This window comes from Homalodisca vitripennis, chromosome 2 (genome assembly GCF_021130785.1).
Source record: "Homalodisca vitripennis isolate AUS2020 chromosome 2, UT_GWSS_2.1, whole genome shotgun sequence".
NCBI classification, from domain to species: Eukaryota; Metazoa; Arthropoda; class Insecta; order Hemiptera; family Cicadellidae; genus Homalodisca; species Homalodisca vitripennis.
In genome coordinates this window covers 38,612,340-38,635,694 of record NC_060208.1, presented here as the reverse complement: position 1 = coordinate 38,635,694, position 23,355 = coordinate 38,612,340, and positions in this window count along the sequence as shown.

Below are 23,355 nucleotides of genomic sequence, written 5' to 3'. Positions count from 1 at the left end.
TAGTAACATACTTTAAAATGTGTATCTTCATCTACTGTTTTTAAACAAATAGTCCTAAAACGTATTACGATCCCATAACTCTATTAGTAAATATAGGAAAGTAAAAAACGGGAAACATTAAATACTTCTTACTGTCTATGATAACAGCATGTCATCGTACTAGCATACAATATGTTAAACCTCAGGAGTTTTATTACAACAATGTTACTATTTGCTTTCATTGTATTAGTTAGACAACAGATAACTAACCCAAAGCTTATAACTTCGGAATGGAATAAAATTAAGCATTTGGTCTGCCATCACTGACGTAAAAGACTAAAGTAGTACGTATTGGAACGTTAACAATCAAAGTTACTTATATAATCCCCGGACCACAGCAAACTTGTCCGCATGAATAATTTATCACCTATGGAACCAAGACAATCAGCGGTAATACATAACGGTTATCTGGAGATTATTGGTTATATCATTATCTGTATTGACGATCAAGACTGTTTGCTCAGAGTATTCGGTAACTGTAGATTTACGCTTATTAATACAATTAAACATAGGTTGTGACGTGTCTAGAACATAATATTGTGCTAATATTAAACTTCTAAGTTACTAGCATGGCTTTGCACGCAGTTTTGAGGATTTCCACGTGAACGGGCACTTCTAGTTGAAGTAAAGTATATTTATTTTAAAGTAAAGTAAGACGTCAATATTGAATTTTGCTCAAACTTATTATTAATGTATTACTTCACAATGTGTACATTTTTAGCCATTTTAAATTATAAACATAATGTGTTTGCTATAGTTGATTTTGCCTGTTTCTTTCCACGATCAAGAAAAATATAAACGTGGACTAGATTTTATAACAGTCCTTAAACTTAACAAAAATGTAGTTTTTAGCTTTCTCTTTGACGTCTGCACTAATATACTTTCAGTGTTTTTCTAATTATTTTTTCGAGTGTTTTATTCGGAACAGACTACATAGGGTTTGTTGTGGGGAGATGTCGATGAAAACTTCCAAAAAACTCAAAAACATTTTTTAGGCTTATTTTGTTCCTTATTTTATTCTGAACACGTTGATATATAATACATGCATGTAATATTTGTAATTCTATATATTTTTTCACATTTAAGAATCTATTGCATGTCATTTTTAGCCCCTGAGGCGACTAAAAAAATGGGTAGCGTTAAGATTAACTACTCTGTACTTCGATACATATGCCTAGGAATATCTTTCAGGATTTGTTTTTGTTAGGTTGGCAGTAGGTTACTTGATTTCAGCAATCAGCAGACTACACAGTTGAATAGTTTGTTTGTATTTATTGTTTTGGTTGTCAGTGAAAGTGTTTTCTGAGATTGATTTGTTGTGAAAGTTACTTTGAAAATACCGAGGTTTAAAAGACTTTGGAAACGAAAATTTAGGGGAAATCAGTTTACAAAACATATAGGCATCAACCAGCATCAAGAAAACTTGTGTTCTAGTTCTCAAAACGAAGATATTCTAGATATAGCGGTTGAGGTTAGCACCCCATTTCAAGGTCAAAGCCTAGGCCTAGTTCAGGATAAGCCTACATCAAGTTCTAAAAAGAAACTTACCTACATTACAGAGTTTGTTGAAAATGTAAGTAGTGAAAACACTTCGAAGAATGTAATAATTGATATTGATCTTTTGTCCAACCTAGTAAATAGTTTTGTTCAGTGTAAGTACTGTGGAAAACAAACCGTGAAACTGTCGGAATACTGAAGTGCTCGTAAAGGCTTAGCTTGTAGAATCTTACTCTCATGTACTAATTTCAAAAAGAAACAGGTCAGTATGTCCTCCAAACTTACTCCAAAACGTCTCTATGAGGTGAATAGTCGTTTTGCTTATGGTATGCGAAGTATAGGTAAAGGTGAAACAGCAGGCCGCACATTATGTGCTGTTATGAATTTGCCTCCATTCAACACTAGTTTTAATAAACATAATAATTGTATTGAAAGGGCAATTAATGTAGTGGTTGACCATTCAATGAGGGAAGCAGCTCGCGAAACTGTTATTGACAAATAATGGTCACGCAGACATTGCAGTCGCATTTGATTGTACCTGGCAATGAAGTATTACCTGGCCATTCATCCCTAAATGGAGTTATTACGGCCACCTCGTTCGATACTGGTAAAGTGTTAGATATGGAGTGTGTGACAAAATACTGCCATAAATGTGCAATAAATAAAAAACAGTGTAAGGAAAGTTGTTCTAAAAACTACTCTGGCTCTAGTGGGGGAATGGAGAGTGTTGGCGTACAAAATATCTTTGCTCGGTCCGTTGAGTCCCGTGGTGTGCGCTACCTCAAATATCTTGGAGACGGTGATTCAAAAACAGCTACACATCAGTTTGTGCACAGAACCTTATGGTGAAGTTGTTATTGAGAAACTGGAATGTATAGGCTATATACAAAAAAGACTTGGGACGAGGCTAAGGCGATTAAAAAATAAAATGAAAGGAAATAAGTTGGCAGATGGAAAGGTTTTGTGAGGGAAAGGTAGGCTTACTGATAGTGAGGTAGATAAATTACAAACCTACTATTGCCTAGCTATTAGAAGGAATGTTGGAGATGTAAGAAAAATGCAGAAAGAGGTTTGGGCAATATATTTTCATAAAACTTCATCTGACACTGATCCCAATCATGGCTTGTGCCCTTCCGGAGAAGATAGCTGGTGTCGGTTCAACAAACATATTACACTAAATGACTTAGGTAAGAACATAAATAATGAAAAATATGAACACAGAAATTCTTTGCTACTAGCAGTCATGGAAACCATCAAAACCTATTTTCAGGGATTTATCTGACAAAAATTTGCCGGCCAAGTGTACACATGGAAAAACCCAAAACCCCAATGAAAGTTTAAATAATGTGATTTGGGCTAGAGTTCCCAAAAACTAACTTTGTGGGCTACAGAACATTGAAAATTGGGGTTATGGACTCAGTTACCACATTTAATGATGGTTCCATGGGGAGAGCTAGAGTACTTAAAGAAATGGGAATAACTCCTGGATTCAACGCGATTGCGGGTTTTCTTCAAGCTGACCAAATTAAGAATTAAAAAGGCAGAAAAGGCAGTCCTGCAGCTGACCAAGGAGGCAAGGTAAAAAAGAAGATCTCTCAAAATAAAAAGGGAAGATTAGGAAGCAGTTAACAGTGAAGAATACGGCCCTGGAGCCTTTTAAGAATGTAAGAATAGTACATTTTGGTTTATTTTAAGGTTTTCTGAAAGTTTGTGTTTTTTATTATTTAGGAACACATAATTTTTTTAAGTATTAAAGATAGGGCTTTGAAATTTTAGGTGTGTGCTTTAAACAAGTAAATGAAGAATGGGTAGCAAAATCATAGTTTTTAGACAATATAAAAATAAATTATAGCTATACAAAACTGTAATTTTTATAAAAAACTAGTTATAAGAAAAATTACGTATAAAAAAACTTTTTGTAAGTACTTCTAATAACTAGCAGGTTATTAAAATTGCTACACAGTTTAGTAATATGTCCAAGGAACATTTTAGTTCATATTTCATGAGCCTATCTCATTCCATTCATGACATTTGTGTTCTTTAAGTTAGCATGTATTTCTTATGGGAACACTTTCAGTGACGTCTCCCCTTAGGTGTCTGCCCCATTTGTTAGGTATATGAAATTTCACTTTATGAGTTCAAATTACATCATATGTCCTGAAATTATGGTTACTATCAATCAATTATGGAAAAATAGTATTCAAGTATAAGACATATACTCGTACTTTAAATAAAATAACAAAATATTAGTAACGAAATAATTTTGAGCTGGCTTTTTAGATTGTGGAAATTATCCATACTCTTAATATCTCTATAAATAATTTTAGTTACGGAACACCCCAAATTATTATAAGAGATAAATATATAAGGAAATTCGTTTTGGTTCCTTCGAAAAAATCAGCAATACATTGTGCTTTTTAAAACGTTGTGTAATATTTATGACTATCCAAAGCTCAAGGAAATTAGCTCTAAAAAGATGTAATTATGGCCCTTAATTAAATATTCTCATTTTCAAACAAGCAAAACTTATATCCGTCTGTCTGTACCTATGTACAGATACCCTGATTTTTTAACAGTATGGCCCGAAAGCAAAAGTTACTAACTAACCCACAAAACATCACCTTATGAATATCCAATAATTGTAATCATTACAAATTTGTTTATTAGATAATTAACTACTTTGCTTCATACCTTCCCTACAAAAATATTATTTGCTATGCTTATTCTTTAGAGTGACTGTAACCATTGAACCATTGAAGGCAACATAGAGCCTTTGTATTACTTATACTTTATACAAAATTTAAAGTCAAAAAGTCTTTTGTTCTTCAGATATATTGTAGAAAGACAGACATACATACATGTTTAAGTGAATTATTTGCAGCCTTTCGAGTGAAAGAATTTTCAAAAAAAAGTAGTTGGCTTATCTAATTAGATAGTCATCAATAAATTTAACTACAATTGTAGTTAAATTTATTGATGACTAATTTGCATGAAATAAGTATCAGAGATTTCTGTAACTTGTTAGTTTTGAAAGCTAAATTAATTAGTAATTCAAGTATTATACCACAAATAATGTTAGCAAAACCAGTGCCTTCTACTCAAAGTAAATGAAATTTGAGTCTGAGTTGACACGACGGTGGATAAAACCTTTCGTAAACTGTGAACTTCTCATTAGACCTTTAGATATTGTATTGAACATTCTTCCATTTCTTGTTATATGTTAGACTCCCTACATATCATAAGTAATCTTATTTAGTTTAGGAGCTGGGTATAGAGAAAGGCTTTTTTAGTTTTATTTTTACTTTTTAATGACTAAGCGCTGAGTGATATTTTATGATTTTTTTTTAAATAATAATTAAAAAAACTAAGTCATTAGGACCACTGAATGTGTATCTTTGAAGTATTATAACTCTCCTAATTCTAGGAAAAAATTAGAGCGTCAAAGCCTTGCCGTTTATTATTGCTTTTTTGGAGATATATTAAATGTAATTGCCTGTTCAACCTGGTCTTATGACAGATATTATTCTGGTATCTCATTTTCCGATAAATATAACAAATTATAACATATGACATAAAATAATATAGCATTTGCATCTGTTAAATGAATTACTGAATGTATCCAATATTGTAAACATAACTTAACTCTACTTTTATTTTTTGCATAAAATAAACGTGTTACAACAATGACATGTGGGATAAAATATTTTCCTATATGTTTTCACGTATTTTCTATGTAAAGACTGAAATATAAAAGCTATGGCATCATTATACCGCACATTACTGTTAACGATTATATGGACATAAATGGCTAATAGCCTCAGATTTAAGCCACTCTATGTAGAAGTTGGGTTATAATCAGGACTTGGTGATGGCCCCATCATTAATCACAAAACTCGCAGGATTACTTGGTAATTACTTGAATGTTGGCGGGTCAAGGATAATGAAGTGGTATTGTATTACTAAGTCATGTAGTTCACATAAACAATAATGTTTCACAACAATGCACTATATTAAAGCATAGGAAGTTGAAACAATGGCATACTTGACTGGGTACTTTTAAAATGCTTTCACTTCATAATGTTTATTGATAACGCAGTTATTGCATCTCGTTACGTGCTTCTAAATTGTACTATATTAACAGCTATGTGATATAACTATGCAAGATATTGTGGTTATGCAATATTATGTATGCTGTATAATTTTTATGAAGTTATTGTTTGTTTTTCAGCATGCAAGAATATGTAAGTGAAAAATCCAATAATGAATGTTCTATATTTCAATAAAGCATAAATTCTTTGGCTAAAATAACAAATATTTTTAACTCGGAATCTTCATCCAACATTCGGGATACTGTATACTTATGTTATGAATGAACAAATTTAAAATGCCTACTTCCACCTCTAAACCTAATTGTTATTAGTTTGAGAATAACAAGCTGCCAAAGAGAGTTTCTTTATATAATAATCCCGATTGAGAATTTTGTGTTATATTTTGTTTTACATATCTGCAAACCTAGGAAATAAAAGATGTTGTTTTTGATACAAAGTAACATACACATATCAGATTCACGAAATTATTTATTCCTATACCTTTCTCTCTAACTCTCCTCTTCTATTGAACCCTTTACAATTCTATGAAATGAAATGATATTCTTTATTATTAGAGCTCATCATATCAACAATACATTCTCACTATAAGGAAGAGTCAGTTACTGTAATTTAGGTTTTTATTTTAGATAACAAAGTACGGACCTCAGAACTAGCACGCCATTCGTTAATTATGTATGAACTTCTTGTTGTTTATATAACGAACTGTGACGACTCCGGGGACGAAATTAAGTCACCTCATATCAGTATTGTCACATAAATCAAGTGAATTCGTAACAGTATACACTGTTTACTAGGTATCTGCTGGTACATTTTATAAATAATATAATAATAATAACATATATACATATAATAATAAACAATAAACATACAATATACCAGAACTGTAGAATAGTTATACTCAAAAACTTTCTAGTATTCAAATTGTAAGGTTTTTCTTGATATTTCCTTAAACAGTACTTTTTCAGCACTATACGTAGTTACTAATGTTTTTTATTCCATGACCATCTTATTCACACGCAATAATGAAACTTGTAAAGGAATTATGAATGAAAACAGATTTTACATTACAATAATGTTAGTATCTCTTAGCATATTAAACACGTTTTGTTGCTATAATGTTATTATCACTGCTACATTTTGAAGGTTACATTGTTTATGCAGTCTGAGTTCTGCTTGGTTATTTTAAAAACCATATTTTAATAGTAGTAATCCTTCCTAGATTACCTAGTGATATTTATAGTTAGTTACGTTGTTTTAGATCAACTGAGGTTAGTTAATAATTTAATTATATTTATGCTAAGAGTCCATATTCATTATGGTTTCATTTTAGAAAATAATCCTAATATTAGCTGTCCCCTTATATTATCCAATAACCTTTACGGCTTTCTTCTCCTCTCGTATAAACATCGACAGGTATCTATGTAAACATCTAAATAGATAAAATTGTTCGGATACTTGTATGGTATTATGGATACACAGATAGTAAGAGAAGTAATCAAATGTATGATGTGTACTCGTCATTGTGTTGAACTAATAGAGATTATGCGAGGTCGGGCCAGTCATGTTATAAACTTGCAGCAACTTGGAAATTGTTTATATTTCAATATTTCATCTTGTAAGATATAACTGTAGGCTATTATTATGTTCCGTCCTTTTAAACGGCTTTTTTGTTTAAAGGTATAAAGTTACTATGCAACATTTATTCTTAAATCATATTAATAAGGTACATTTAGGTTATAAAGGAATAATAATGTAATCTACCTACGAAGGTGAGTTTGTTCCTGTGCATTTGTGTCTATGTATTCCTTATAGCAATCAAGTAAAGCGACTGAAATAAAATGTATTTGAACCAGAAAGCCTTTATTTTTATCTACGGTCTCAAATTCTATTCATTTAAATATTATGTATCTGCCATACGCCTGCTTCCATTTCAAAATTAGTTGCTGCATCATAAGCGTGAAACCAGAAAAGCTAAGAACATTAATTAAAGCGTTCCTCCACGTTTATACAAAAGTCTACATTTCTCAGAAATCGTTTCAGCTATCCAAACATCATCAAATATTAGATAAATATTCAAGTTATTTTATACATTTAATTAAAATATTTTCACCCTCCAACTTCATGTCATCAACCAAAATTAAATATAAACAGTATCAAAAAATTAGGATAAAAGTATGATTAAAATAGTAAGAACAATAAAAAGTGCCTGAAAAAGGAAATAGTCAAATATAATCAATACGAATATGAAGCAAAAGATACAATAATTGCATTACAAATTAAATACTAAAATATAAAAAATACATATTTATTTTAAAACCATTTATATTTACAATGCCTATCATAACAATATGCCATCTTTATGTCCTCTACAATAAAAGGTGGAAAATGTTTTACAAATAACAACAAAATTAGTCCTTCACCGCAAGCCTTTCGTAAGTCTACAATTTTCATTGGTCTTATAGTAAGCTTAGGATTAGTAATGGCGTCGTAATGTACGTACTTAATGGTCTCTTAAGAGAGTTACGCAACTATAATCCGGCTGAAACTAATATTTGTGTTGGTTCTGTAAGTGTGCTCTACGATAAGTGTGTTGAATGTGTTGCTATCTCTACCAGTTTCCACCGCATATATATATATATATATATATATATATATATATATATATATATAATATTTAAAACAATTTCATTTCTAAGATAGTTATTATCTGTTGCTGCCTTACTTACTTAACATATATACTAACCAATAATAACTAATATGGTTAAAGATTTCTAATACAGTGTACGTATACATCATCAATGTCATTAGTTCTATATAACTATAAAAATCCATATATTTTCAGTAGAACTATTATAATATACCGTTGAAACACTAACCGCTGCCATAACTTTTTTAAAATATTATCCAGGTTTAAAAAAAAATAAATTTTTTTATAGATTATCACATACTTTAGATTTGTTTAATTAAGAAAGGTTTTATTCCTAATTAGATCATTTTTAATTTAAGAAAAACATTTTTCACTACTTTCAACGACTTCTAAAATTATGTTATTTGTATTTTAAGAAGAAATTTATAGACGGTCACAAACCGTGTATTGCGAATACAGTAGTAACATGTGTTAAACTTAGGTTATGTGAATGGTCGACATATATTATAGGCAGAATCGGGGGTTCTATGTTTGGTGGAAAGATAGCATGGTGAGGGGGATACGAGGGATAGATAACAGGCTTTGTCAATATTTGTAGGATCAAAATTAGGGAATTTTAAGTGGGGAATATTTTCTACTAATTGTGGTTCAGGGTCATTCAAGAGCAATTTAGGGTCATTTTAATGAATTTTATTACCGTTTCCTAACATTCGTCATTTTGTAACATTTTCATATTCTTATGTGGCCAAATTTTTTTTAAAATCACAAGACGTCGCAAAACAAAGACGATATAAACATTTTGTCTGCGTGCATTTTTTCCTGTTTTGTATTTCTATAGCAATGGTGAAGCTCAATTTCGAAGCAATTCATCAGCAGAACATTTAAACAATTTCTATAGTGTCATTTGTATTTTTATTGCGTTAGAATAAAATAAGTGGTATGATATTCCTTTGTTTTAAGTTTATATATGGCTCTACGTAGATACAATAATATGGTTAAGTGAGTTTTTTTGTATTTTTACGTATCTATTAGTTTTGATCAAACATGTAAAAATTATTTATTGTACTGATTGATACATGCTAGATGATATTACCCGTTTGTCGCCTACATTGTGAGTCAGCAAGAGCGATTTACTCAGACCGTCTTTCTAAGCTTTTCAAGAAATAGTTGATTTTAGTAAGTTGTTTTTAATAACTCTTACGTGTTTGCTGACTTTTTTTATTTATATTATTTACCTTTCCAAAATTATATTTTTAAAACATTATATAATATTAAGAGCGTATGCACATTTATTTGCATATATTTAATGCGTATTTTTAATTATAATCATACCTTATATAATGTAATAGAATCCAAAATAACGGTTATGTTTATTAACAAAATATGCCGATGAGGTTACGCCCCTAGCGCCCCCACTGAGCCTCCATTGCCCTGTTTTATGCAGTCAAAAATAACGTCAAGGTTTTTCAACATTGATATAGCTGAGCCACTACCACTGGTGTTGTTTACAATCGTTAGATGGTTTTCCCAAGTGAGTATGTGATGAGCCTCATTTGTTTATCTTAATTCTCCAGAAACACTTAAACACTGTTCAATTAGCTTATCTGAAATCTTTCCAGGAGTGTGTCTGCTAGATTCCTTATGCCACTGCAATAGAGCATTTACTTCCTTCTATCTAGAGAGAAAAGAGTTTCTACCTTTGTCTTAAATGCAGTATATTAATAATAATTAAGTAACGAAACTCATATCCCGGTAAATGCTTAGTAACAAATATTAAAGTATCGTGATTAGGGCACTAAATATTGCACTCCACATCCACCGCCTCTCCAAAAATACATTTTCAGTATTATCAAAATAATGACTTCGTTAAAATAATATTCCTGATTGTATTAATGTTGTTACTTCTTGCTTAACAAATCTATTTGAATCAAGATTACGGTTGCGCCATTGAAGAGAGAAAGTTTGTTATAAGCTGCTCAGTAGTACAAATAATGTGAATACCAACTATACTTGAAGTAAAGGAAGCATTTTCATGAGTTATATTTTCATATAAATCAGTAAGTTATATGTATTCAATGTAGTTTTAGACACAAATTGGGTAAAGATCCTATTACTTTTAATTAAATCCATTCGCATGTGGTACTTGAATATCAAGACAAATGAGAACAAATCAAACTGGTACGCCATCGGTAAGCGATAAATTTATAGTGTGGTAAGGAAAGATTCTCCACGTGGTCCACAAAAATCTAGCGTTGTCTAAATAAGATCTTAGAAATAAATCTGAAATAATTCAACGTAAACGTGTAAATTTTCAGCCCTATTGAAACTGTGAGTTTAGGTAGTTCAATGAGTAGGAGCACATAACATAGTACTAAGACTTTTATACCTGGCATGTAAGCCTTAAAAGAAAGTTAAATCTTTCCAAAACATGTAATGTTTAAGTTATACCACTCTCACCTTGTATGCCAAAGAAAGCAGATATGACTCTGTGAGGATATGTCCAAGAGTAACGTACATGCACCACATGTACCAGAAGGCATACTTGATCTCCTGCAACAACTGTTATTAAAGCAATCGAGCAACATACTGTTAAAATTGTATAAAAAAGTAGACGATTATAGTTTTCATATATGATGAGCCAAGATGATGTAAAGTTGAAATAGTAAACATAATTTGTTTAGCCTGCATTATTTAAAATATCGTATTGTGTGGATAAGTACTTGAGAGTTTTACATGAGTTGATCTGTTTGATTAATTTAATATATAAACATCAAACAAGTTTTGAGATAGCATAAAATTTAACAAAAAAACAAATATATATTAACAAATATTAGTTCAGGTTCTCTAAAGAAGGAAAAATCCAATGTATAATAATTCTGTAAATATTTAGTAAGAAAAATCTGTTTTCCTGACTTTATTGTTTGTTATTATAAACCAATAAAAGCTGAAACAGATGTATGACAGAAAATTTTAAAACATTAATAGTATCTTTTACGTAAAAAAAGTGTTTCATCCATATATAACTTTTATAGAAGTGTAATGTAACAAAAAAACCTATTATATCAAAATTTGTAATTAAATTGTATTATTTATTACATTTATACTACATACCATTACCTTATACCTTTTTCTAATATCCTTTACTACTGTTTTCTCTTACTTACGTTTTTGATAAATAGGTTAAAGGATATTGCTAAGGTTTGTGAAATAAAAGTTTGTAATTGTACAGCACAATTATTATTACATATAAATATACGTTTCTCTAAATACTGTAATAAAATAGACGGAACCTAAGAAAGTTTATATTAAATATTTAGTTTTTTTAATAACGAGTCAGTTTAAAAGAATTACATGTATAATCAGATTCAATACTACAAAACTTGTAAAGGTTCTTTTTGTATAGGGTTGACCTACTTTCAAAAGGTGATATTTTTTGCATTAACTTGCTTTCATTATTTAGATGTAGTTTGTTCACTCTACTACGTAGCTTTCTAAAATGAATAATGTAAATCGCTAAGAGATTTACATTATTCAGGCCCTATTGTCCTCATATCGTATGAGGAGTTCACTTGCACACAATACAATTTCATACATATTACCAATAAATTTGAGTGCCGATAACCGAAAATAGTTTTTTTCAATATTATATTTTGATTGAGATGCACAAAAAACATCAATCTGAATAACGTTTAAAGTGTTTTTTAAAATGTGTGTGTACGCTAGTCCGTTCATTAAAATGTAGTCGCTGAACGTCAGTGAAATCTATGACGTTAAAACGATGAAAAATACTATTTTGACGTTACTATGATATCTCAAAAACGACAGACCTATAGACTTGAATATTTGCGTGAAGTTAATTTCTATCAAGCAGCATTGAGCTTGATTATGCTGCGTCATGGACTGGGCATCACACATTAGCTTTACATTGGTCCTTTGGTTTATTCGTGGTGGCAACGAGATAATTGTACATAGAATAATGTTTTTTAAGCCTGAGTATAGTCACATGTTATTTAAATGTGTGGCATAGTAGGTATTACCAGTGTAGGCTAATGATTTGTAATCTAAACGTGTAGTCTAAATTTGTAATGACGTGTAACCTATAGACTTTTACATGCAACCTCTGCAAAGCCTGTGATGCGACACGAGTGGTGTAAGTGTCCTTCTTCCTCATATTAGTTTTGTCCACAATTACTAAAAAAGTACATTTATAAAAAAACTTTCATGACAACTTACACAACACTGTGGTACCAGATATACTTACAAACAGTTTTTGTAAATCCATAAAATAGACAGCCTAAAGATTCAAATTATTCCAATGGTAACATTCATGAATGTTAATAAATATGTTTATTGTGATCTATGGGGTTAAATTACTGCTTCTACATCATTTAAAAGGAAACTTTATAGTTCTCCCTATAATAAATATTAATTTACGATAATCAGTTTACATTGAAAAATTTAAAGTAGCGTGGGAAAACATTTTATTGCATTGAATATCCGGGAGAAATAAACCAAAGCTGATAAGATATGATTTTTTCAGGTTTTATAAAAATAGAAAGTGATTAATTTTATTTAAGAGTATCTTGATAACAGATTGTCACAGAATCAACTTTCGCTATTACCTGGTTCGCGCATGAGCACAAATAATTGAGGTTAGCCCTCACTAATTCCCAAACTTCCCTGCTCGCAGGCTCTTTCAAGCAGTTAGTCGTTGAGCCAATGAAAACAGGACAATATTATCAAAGGCCTGTATTTCTGTAGATGCAACAATCACGTTGTAATGTGAATGCAGGACTATGAAACAAACAAAAAATTTAAGGAGCTTATTACTGCTGTCTTATTTAAATTTTATTAGCTAACGAATTTTCCCTACTATTCTGATGATATCAACTATTATTGAAGTTACTTTATAACCCAAATTATCAGACAACAATGAAATGTAACATTTGTTATACAAATTGAGGATAAGACTTAAAACACTGACTGTCTCAATTTTAGAATCTATTGGTATTAATTGTTTTTTTCATCCGATGTGACAATTCGACTCATAATTCAGCTGTATTGAACTTGAACTCCATTTTTCTTTATCTCTAAATAGAAGAAAACAATGAACTTTACGTAAGAGACAACAAAAAAAGGGCAAACTTCTAATTATCACATAGGTCAGTCATTATCGTGACGTTGGCCAAACGGAGACGTTCTTGGGCGATATATTGGACGTACTTTTGGGGTATCAATTAAGTCAAATCTAGAAAGAAATATAATCAGTAAAATGTAAACATAGCGCCCACACCCTGTCACTTCACAGGTCGTTTTCGTCTCCACCACTACTGGAGTCGCAGTTGTTGGCGAGGAAGATGTGTTGGTTATTGGCGGTTGGTATTAGTTGTTGGATGGAGGGTACGGGCTCAAAGTTTCTTATTAACTAGTCTAAGGCACAACTTCGAGCGTTACGCGTTACGAGATGTCTCTAATCGTTGTCCTTATTACAAGAAAGAAGCCATTATGTCAAAATGTTTAATTCAAAGTCTGCAATCGCCTAAGTGCCCCACGGAGTCCCTCAGGGGATCGATCGTTGAGCCCGTAACTTTTTAATATATGACTATTATGTAGGATTCGTCTATCTAAGCGGGATAATTATTCAAACGCTGAAGAGACGTCACTCTGTTTCAGGGCAATTTCCTTTAGTCATTTCATAAATCAATTTAAACCCTTTGCATCCAGTACTTTGATGGAATGCAATTAGCAACAAACAATTCCAAGACAAATTACATTAATTAAACACTCAAATATAATAAGTTTTAAATCAATTCCAACATTATTGGTGGATTACGTCATTCTCGAGAAGCGGAGTCTACAAAGTTCCCCAGATTACACCTTTATAGAGGCTTCGTATAATTGCTAAATTAAAATACAAAGATTCCTGTAAAGAAACCTTAAGGTATCTTCAGTTGCTGACGCTTATATGCTTGTAATTCCTTGAGACTGCCCTTTAATGTCGTTTCCAGTGTACCTTAACGCAGGGCAGAACAGTACACCTATACGAGAATAGGGCAACAAAGAATTTCCATAGCGCCCAGTACCGTACTGCCGCTTTTGAACGCCTATCATTAGAAGGTGCTACCTTCTACCATAGGCCTCTGCATTCAACTCGATGGACAAGCTCATGAATCTATGATAATGGATGTACTATTGATAACGGTTTGGTCAACAACCGGGGTACGTGCTGTTACATTAAACTGGTGAGAAAGTATAAAGGATGATTGTTATGTTGCAAAACTTTAGGATGTATGAATGCATGAGTGAATGAATTAGAACTATTAATATTTTATGCCGTGATATTTAATTAAGGAATAACGTTTGGGATACATTGCTATAATATAACTAATACAATAAAGGATATTTCAATCATTTCATTTATAATATTTTAACGCAAATGATATGTTTCATTGACCCAACTGTCATTTGAAAGGAAGTTTGTAATTCATGCGCAGTTTATTCATCTTGTATTTTTTCAATTAAAAAAGTCGGTTAATTTCTTCGATCACAACACGGTTCGATGACTACAATTTTATCTGAACAGACTATTTCACAGTGTACATATTTTTACGCCCATGTTACCAGTTTAAATTTAAAACGCAATATAATAATTAAAGGATTAATTTAAAACGACTTAACAATATTTGGAGCTAATGCATTAAATTTTCAATATATATATATTATATATATATATATATATATATATATATATAATATATATATATATAGGACTTAATAAACATAATGTAATATATACTAAAATACTAAAAATACGTAACAATCAAATTCTTTTTAAAACAATATGGTTTAAACTAATAATGCTGTAATTTCTCTGGATGAATAGACATACAAAGTACTTAATAAACATGATATACTCTTTTTATAATTAATTATACTACTGTGTCGTATTGTGCTTGAAGGTATAGCGATTTCTTGGAAAGCACCAGTTGCAGGAGATGTAACAAGCGTATTTTCTCTTGATACATTGTAATGAACTAACAACAGTATGTAATCATTACATGCAGCGTTAATTAGACCCATAACAGTTTCATAATCCTTATCGACTGTAAATATGTCTGCAAAATACCGCTTATTAAATTATAATATTATAAAGGATGTGAAGTGAACTGAAAATGCAACTGCCTTTACTGTGTTCCAACTATAGTTGCTTAATTCAAAAATAGAAAGCTGAAACAAATTTTTTTAAACTATGTTATCTTTTATTTGAACATATGTAATAACTGGCTGTTACCATTTGATTTGCACGCAATTTATTATATAAGAATCCACAGCCTATTTAGTCAAAGAAATTATGATGTAATAGGAAGGTCCCCTGTAATATCTTTTACTTCAGGTACGTACTACTCGTATTTCAGTGTTTATGGTTAGACAATCAGAGGATGAGGGACTAACTCTTATATCAAGTATTGCTCATATCGGAGCATTCTTTATTAATTATATTTCATATGCCATAGATGAGTTAGCCTAATTCCATCGATCAATAATATATATATATATATATATATATATATATATATATATATATATATTGGTCTCAAAAAACTTCTTTGGTTCAAATGCTATTTACTTCCGCCTATTTTGATCCAATGCTTGTAAAATATATTTCCAGTAACATAGTTGAGTTTGCCTTGTTGTCCTGAAAATGCTACTTCGGTCAAAATGTGTCTACTTCTGTGCGTAAAGTTTCCTACCAGTCTAAGCTATTTATGGCCACAATGTTGAGTCTGCCTTTTTGTTTATATCAAGACCAATACATACATAAGTAGGTCTCAGACCTACTTGTGTCAAACAGGTCTACTTAATATTGCAATCTTTTTTCGGTCTAAGGTATTTTCCAGTGTCATAGTTGAATTTGCCTGGTTGTCAATATGAAGAAAATATACATACATACTTAGGACTGAGAAGTCTACTACGATCCAAAACATTTACTTCCGGTACACGGGGGAAGTTTATGTAACATTTCAGTAATCATTATAAGATTTTCTGGAGAAGTCTGGGAAAGTATAGAGCGTTGAAGCCTGTTACTGTAAAAATGCCGCATAACGATGTCAAGAAAACCCACAACTCTGGAATATCTAGACATTGTTTGCACGTAAAATATACAGTTTTCCTTGTAAAGGTAGGGCTTATAACTGTGTTTAAATATCAAAGCAAAAGATTTTATGTCATTAAAAATTATACGTTATATAAAGAACTCGCCTTCGGCTCGCTGGGGGCTACGCCCCCAGGCCCCCAAAGTAAACGCTTGCAAATTCGGGGATAAGCGGAATTCGGGTGACTGGTTAATCCCAATTTCGGTCCCTGGCTGAATGGCAAGGGATTTAAAAATTGACCTTTTTCATAGATTTTTTTCCGGATTCGTAAAAAACTTTTGACTTTGAGGGCATTTTGCGGTTAAACCGTTAGAGATACGACAAAAAGTGACTTTTCTTGTTGGAAATTTAATTTTGTCTTTCGATTGTGCCCTCAGATCTGATCTACGACCTATGGTTTAGCCAGAAATGAGCTCGGGAGAAAAGTCTGCACGGGTCAGCTATCTTGAATTGTTTAGTATAAACATAATAAAAACCGACCTCAAGGCAGTATTTTAAGTCGAACAGGGGGTTTAATATCACCAGGAGACTATCTAGTCAAGGCGAGAAATTCCCTGGGTGGGTGATTAATGTTAAGGAGGTTAAGACAAGAGGGGGTTTAATTTCGTCAGGATATTGTCTGGTCATATGAACAAATTCCCAGGGGGGTTAACGTTACCGGGGGATAAGTCTCCAGGGGGTTATCTGGTCATACCAGGATCTTCCCAGGGGGGGGGGGTTAAGAGATTTGGTGACTGGTAAAAATTCGGACATGAGGTCATGGCAGGAAATTCCCTGGGGGGTTTAATGTTACCAGGGGGGTTAACACATCAGGGGGTTGAATGTACAGGAGGTTATCAGGTCATACCAGGAAATCCCCGGGGGGGGGTTAATATTACCGGGGGTTAATGACACACTTGGGCCTTTTTTAGAGGGTATTGTGTCTGTGAACATAATAAATATTCCTCTGTCCCTATCTACTATTGACGCTTAGTAGATAGTAGATAGAAGTCACTGAACCTTTTCTGTAGATCACGTGATTTCCTAAATCCCGTTTAAAATTTGTTTTGAGTTACGACCAACCGTTTAGCCGCTATCAAGCCCGGAATGTAAATTTTTAGGCGAAAATGTCCAATATTTTCACTTAATCGCGTTTTGCGGTCAAACTAAGGGAAATATAGTAAAAAGTCACTGGACCTTTTTTGTAGGTCATCTTATTTCCTAAATAAAACGTTAGTCTTATTTTGACCTCCGACCAATGGTTTCGCCGCTATCGACCCCAAAAACAAAAGTTTCGCGTAAAAGTTACAACAAAATTGTACATAATCACGTTTTTTTCGGCCAAACCAATCGAGATAGGGCAAAAGATTACTGGACCTTTTCTGTAGATCGCGCAATTTGCTAATTTGATGGGTCAATCAGATTTGAGCTACGACCAACGGTTCGGCCGCTATCGGGCTTGAAACATTATTTTTATCGAAAAAATCTCTGGAATTTCAAATGTTCGAGCGTTTTGTCGCTTAACCATGGAAGATAGAGCAAAAAGTCATTAGACCTTTTTTGTAGTTCACTTCATTCCTGACCATGAATTTTTCCGTCAGATCCGAGCTAGCTCCAACGGTTCGCCCGCTATCGGGCTTACAAAAAATGCCTGCAGGGGTGAAGAATGCGCGATTTTTTGGGAATTTTTTTTGAGGGGTTGAAAATGAAAAATTCTCACTTTTCGGGATTTTCCTGGTGGTTACACGTGGAAAGCTATCTGTGTACCAAATTTCAAGTCTCTAACTCATCTGGAAGTAGGTTAGAATTAGTATACGTGAGTGAGTGAGTGAGTCATATATTAGATTATCAATACATTAAATGTATTGTACTTGTATTTATTTCGTCACTTGAATCTTGAATAAAAAATATAAGTTATTTATTCCTTTGTTATCTGCATTATTTTAATTATTATTATCAATAATTACTATTATTTTCTTTATAACGCACTTATGCAATTAAAAGGTAAATATATTATTCAGTCCTTCTGACGTACTTCAGTTGAAACATCAAAACATGTACAACTGTCAAAAGCTGTTTATTTGTAATCTCAATTTTGATTTTGAAACATAAATATTATTATTATAATAGTGGTTAAACTAATGAAACATATAAAACAAGTTGTGCTGTCATAAAACAAATTGTACACAAAATAGTTGATTGCATCTAACAGGATTTTTCAATTCACATTCTACGAATTTAAAAAAAGAAGGGACATTTCATTAAATTAAAGACCAGTGGGGTGTAGCCCAGAGAGATTCTTGAAATAATAATATATTTATGCAAGAGACCCTAAGAATGTCAATGTAAAATTTCAATACAATCTGTTGGTTGAATAGTTTACGCGTGAATACAAAACAAATAAACAAAGTCACTTTCGCATTTATAACATAATTAGAATGTAGGTCTCTGAGACATATTTCGGGCTACTTCCGTCTCATATTGTCTAATTTCGTTCTAAAATATTTCTCGTGCATACATGTGTTTGCCTTATTTTTCAATATATAAGCAGGTCAGAGAAACCTACTACGGTCAAAAACATTTATTTCCGGAGTATAAGCAACATCCCTAATAAGTTCATGCAACATTTCAAAATAATTTGTTATTATAGGTTGTTTTATAATTATAAATACATTTATAGAAGAATACATATTATTTTAGAATATATAGTTTAGGGAATAATGGTACAAAGAGGCACATTAGTGGTCATAGTTTTGGTTTCCCCAAGCCACTGTAAAAAATCCCTACCACATTTTCAAGGAATATATACACAGAACCAGTCAGTCCTTTGTTTTACGGACAAAATCTACATCATGTATGTGACAATATCTGATACGTGTTGGTGGCTGCTGAGGGTATAACCTGCAGTTATGTATTGTCTGTCAACACTAGCAATTTATACATGATATCTTCCTTGCCTTTGTCATATAGAAACAACAGATACGTTAATAAATCACGTATAATCGTTTAGAAACATAATATTTTGGCCTCATAAGAATCTTATTACGAGACATAACAAAAATAATCTCGTATTAAAACTTACCAACAAGATACGTACATTAGAGTTATTTCAATATCGGACAAGAGACAAAAGACTAAATATCACTACTTTTCGCGTCTTTAAACAATTGAGAGCACCTGATCTAACCTAATTTGTCGTTTATAATGTTTTGTTTTACGTGTATTAAACTAAGAAAAGTAAATATGGAAATATTGTACATATTGTATATATTATACCTTGTGATGCTCACTATTTCAAACCCCTACGAAACTGTGCGACTGACGATTTCTTTCTTTATTGAGATAAATTACTCTACCGATTTCCTAAAAAATGAAACAGGCTGTGCGCTGCACAATGCTAATAGGTATTCAGATTCTGCTACTACAGCTAAGCAGGTTTCGATATTATTTTTGGCCAAAGATAATGTCAGTACCATATCAGAAAATGATAAAACATCTATAGAAATAATGTGTAATGCAATACAAATTACAAATTGTATATTAAATATATATAAATCCTCAGTTTACTATGTTAGTTTGATTTAAGTGTCAACAAGTCAACGTATGTTGTAGATGGAGCTTATATTGGTCACTGTTAAATTACATTAAAAACATAAAACCAATATTTAATACATTTTATTGTTTTGTGAGGCCTTTAACATCAAAACATACACAACTGTCAAAAGCTGTTTATTTGTAATCTAAATTTTGATTTTGAAACATAAATATTACTATTATAATAGTGGTTAAACTAATGAAACATATAGAACAAGTTGTGCTGTCATAAAACAAATTGTACACAGAATAGTTGATTGCATCTAACAGGATTTTTCAATTCACATTCTAATTTGTCGTTTATAATGTTTTGTTTTAGGTGTATTAAACTAAGAAAAGTAAATATGGAAATATTGTACATATTGTATATATTATACCTTGTGATGCTCACTATTTCAACCCCTACGAAACTGTGCGACTGACGATTTCTTTCTTTATTGAGATAAATTACTCTACCGATTTCATAAAAATGAAACAGGCTGTGCGCTGCACAATGCTAATAGGTATTCAGATTCTGCTACTACAGCTAAGCAGGTTTCGATATTATTTTTGGCCAAAGATAATGTCAGTACCATATCAGAAAATGATAAACATCTATAGAAATAATGTGTAATGCAATACAAATTACAAATTGTACATTAAATATATATAAATCCTCAGTTTACTATGTTAGTTTGATTTAAGTGTCAACAAGTCAACGTATGCTGTAGATGGAGCTTATATTGGTCACTGTTAAATTACATTAAAAACATAAAACCAATATTTAATACATTTTATTGTTTTGTGAGGCCTTTCGATATCCAAGATAATAAATTATGGTCTAGGTAATCTAATAAAAATAAATTCGGCCAAACTCCCTTATAAATAATAAGACTAACTAAAATTGTAGTAAAAGTTATTAGCTCTTCTGGAAGTGAATAAGACGTTTATTGTCGATAAGACAAATGCTATGGAGTGATATTTATCATCGCAGAAATCAATGTTGCTCTTATATAAATTAAGCTTATTTTAAAATTACGACGTAGTTTGTTTTTATGGTATAGTGCATACAGAGAAACAAATGAAATTGGTTATATCCCTCAAATTATAGTCTTCGCTGACGCTCAGTCAATAATATACCAAGGGTGTTTGAATCCCATTAGCTATCACATCATAACATGCATAACAAAGAACATGATACTTAAATCGTATTACTGTACCTTTTATTCATGAAAGTCAAGTTTGTGTAGAACAAAAGTTACTTTATTGTGAGAAAACCTTTGTAACATTACATTTCTAGACACTTTATTCCTCTTGAGAAAATATTCCACTCGAAAGAGGAAATCTCCAGAGATTACTTTCTTATCTCCCTCTTGCTACGGTTTATCTTTAAAGAACTACTATCTAGGCGTAAACGCCTCATATTTACCTCATACCTAGTGTTTTAACATACTTATGCATATTTTAGACTAATACACCATTTTTCTTGTTAGGAAATATCTATACTGTTATATAAAAATATAAATATCTGTTTATTTCTACGAGCGTAGGTGTATTCATGTGTGTGTTTGTTACACAAACAAGTAAATCTACTTAGCCAACTATAGTAAAAGTTTACATGAACAAGCTGAAGGTTCCTGATTAACCTATAAGACCGATTATTATATTTATAAAATTCCAAGTGGTCTCTAAGGTTGCGAGAAATCCTGTAAAACATGCATTACGGAAACCAAATGTAATTAATTGAAAAAGGTTTTTAAACGTATTTAGAAGTTAGGTGTAAATATAGTTTTATTACTTTACAACTACATGTTTAACTATTTCAACTATTATAATATATGTTTAAAATTTATATAACTTAAAACTAGGCGTAAAATTTATAGTAATGTTAAACTTCTTATTTGAATGTTTTATTGAATCTCAGTTGAGCACATAATCTATTCGGATAAAAAACTGTAAGAGTTTTTGGAGAAAATTACTTTTGAGTGTACGTTTAAGTAAATATTGAGAATGCCTTGTTCAGTACCGAAATGCTAAAATAAAAAACAAAGATGGTATTTATCTTTTACTATAAATTAAGAAACCTTTATAATACCTTAGTTGCCTTTCGTCAGAACTAGGCTTCTCAGTCTTGGTTCCTGTACGGTGAACTAAATTAAATATGGCACAACAAATATTAAAGCCGTATTAAATTACCATTACGCTCAATATATCTACAATGTCATTGGGTCATAATTTTTACGAACAATTCGGGCTTTACTGTGATAAAAAAGACACATTTGTACATTAAATCTATTCTATGATTGTAGTATTGCCTAAACAATATCACTGCTATTATTAAGAACATATAAGAATCTTTGATCACTCACACGAAATATCCAAATAAATGTAGAATAACTTACATAAGAAGGAAAAGAGTGGTAGGGGGTTAAAATACCATATCGTAAAATAAAGTATAAACGGGTTTAGGGAGATGAAGCTATCACTTATCCTATCTCCATTTCTTCTGAAATGTGGTAACGGAGAACTACCTCGTCAAATCGCGCCATTTCAACTACACAATCTGCGCTACCAGTATACCCTTTTAACAGCCACGCTCGCATATATGCGAGCGGCAGCGTGTCCTTCCCGCGGGCCACGCCCGCATATATGCGAGCGAATGTAAGGGTTTTGAATTTCGCGCCTTACTCCGTCATAGACGATCGGAAATACTTCGTGTTTGGTACGGAAATCTTCGGGAGATTTCGGCGATTCTCGTGAAATATTTTTTTGTCTCAATATGGTTGCATCACTGCAAGTATAAATTTTCTTGTGGTCCACCAGCTGTCACAACTGCTGTTGCATAGTTTGCTGTGTATTGATGAGTTTGTTTGTAAACAAAGTAAAATGTCTTCACGAAAACTGAAAGAAGACGACATAAATGAATACTTTAGTCGTGATAACATAAGTGAATTGTCAGAAGATGATGGAGAGAGTGACAGTGATGGTGAAATAGAGTCAGATAGTTTACCAAATGTTGTAAGTAAGGTAAGCGACTTCGACATCATTCCAGGGCCAAGCGGCGACAGATCCATTACAAATGAACCTAGGTTATATGAAAGTAATAATGTCAATTTAATTGAAAATAACATATGTATTGATGAAAACATCTATCCGGCCCTTGAAACAGTTAGACCTGCTGAACATAACCTAACTCAAACTAGCCAATTACCTAGGCCTACAACGGAACAAACTAACAGAACTAGGTCTAAACAAAAGATTGTGTTTCCATGGGAACAGCATTATTCTATTTCTCATTTAGGTTACATTTTATTGTAATTGCTAAACAGATAAATTCATCAATAGGTTTAATTTGTCT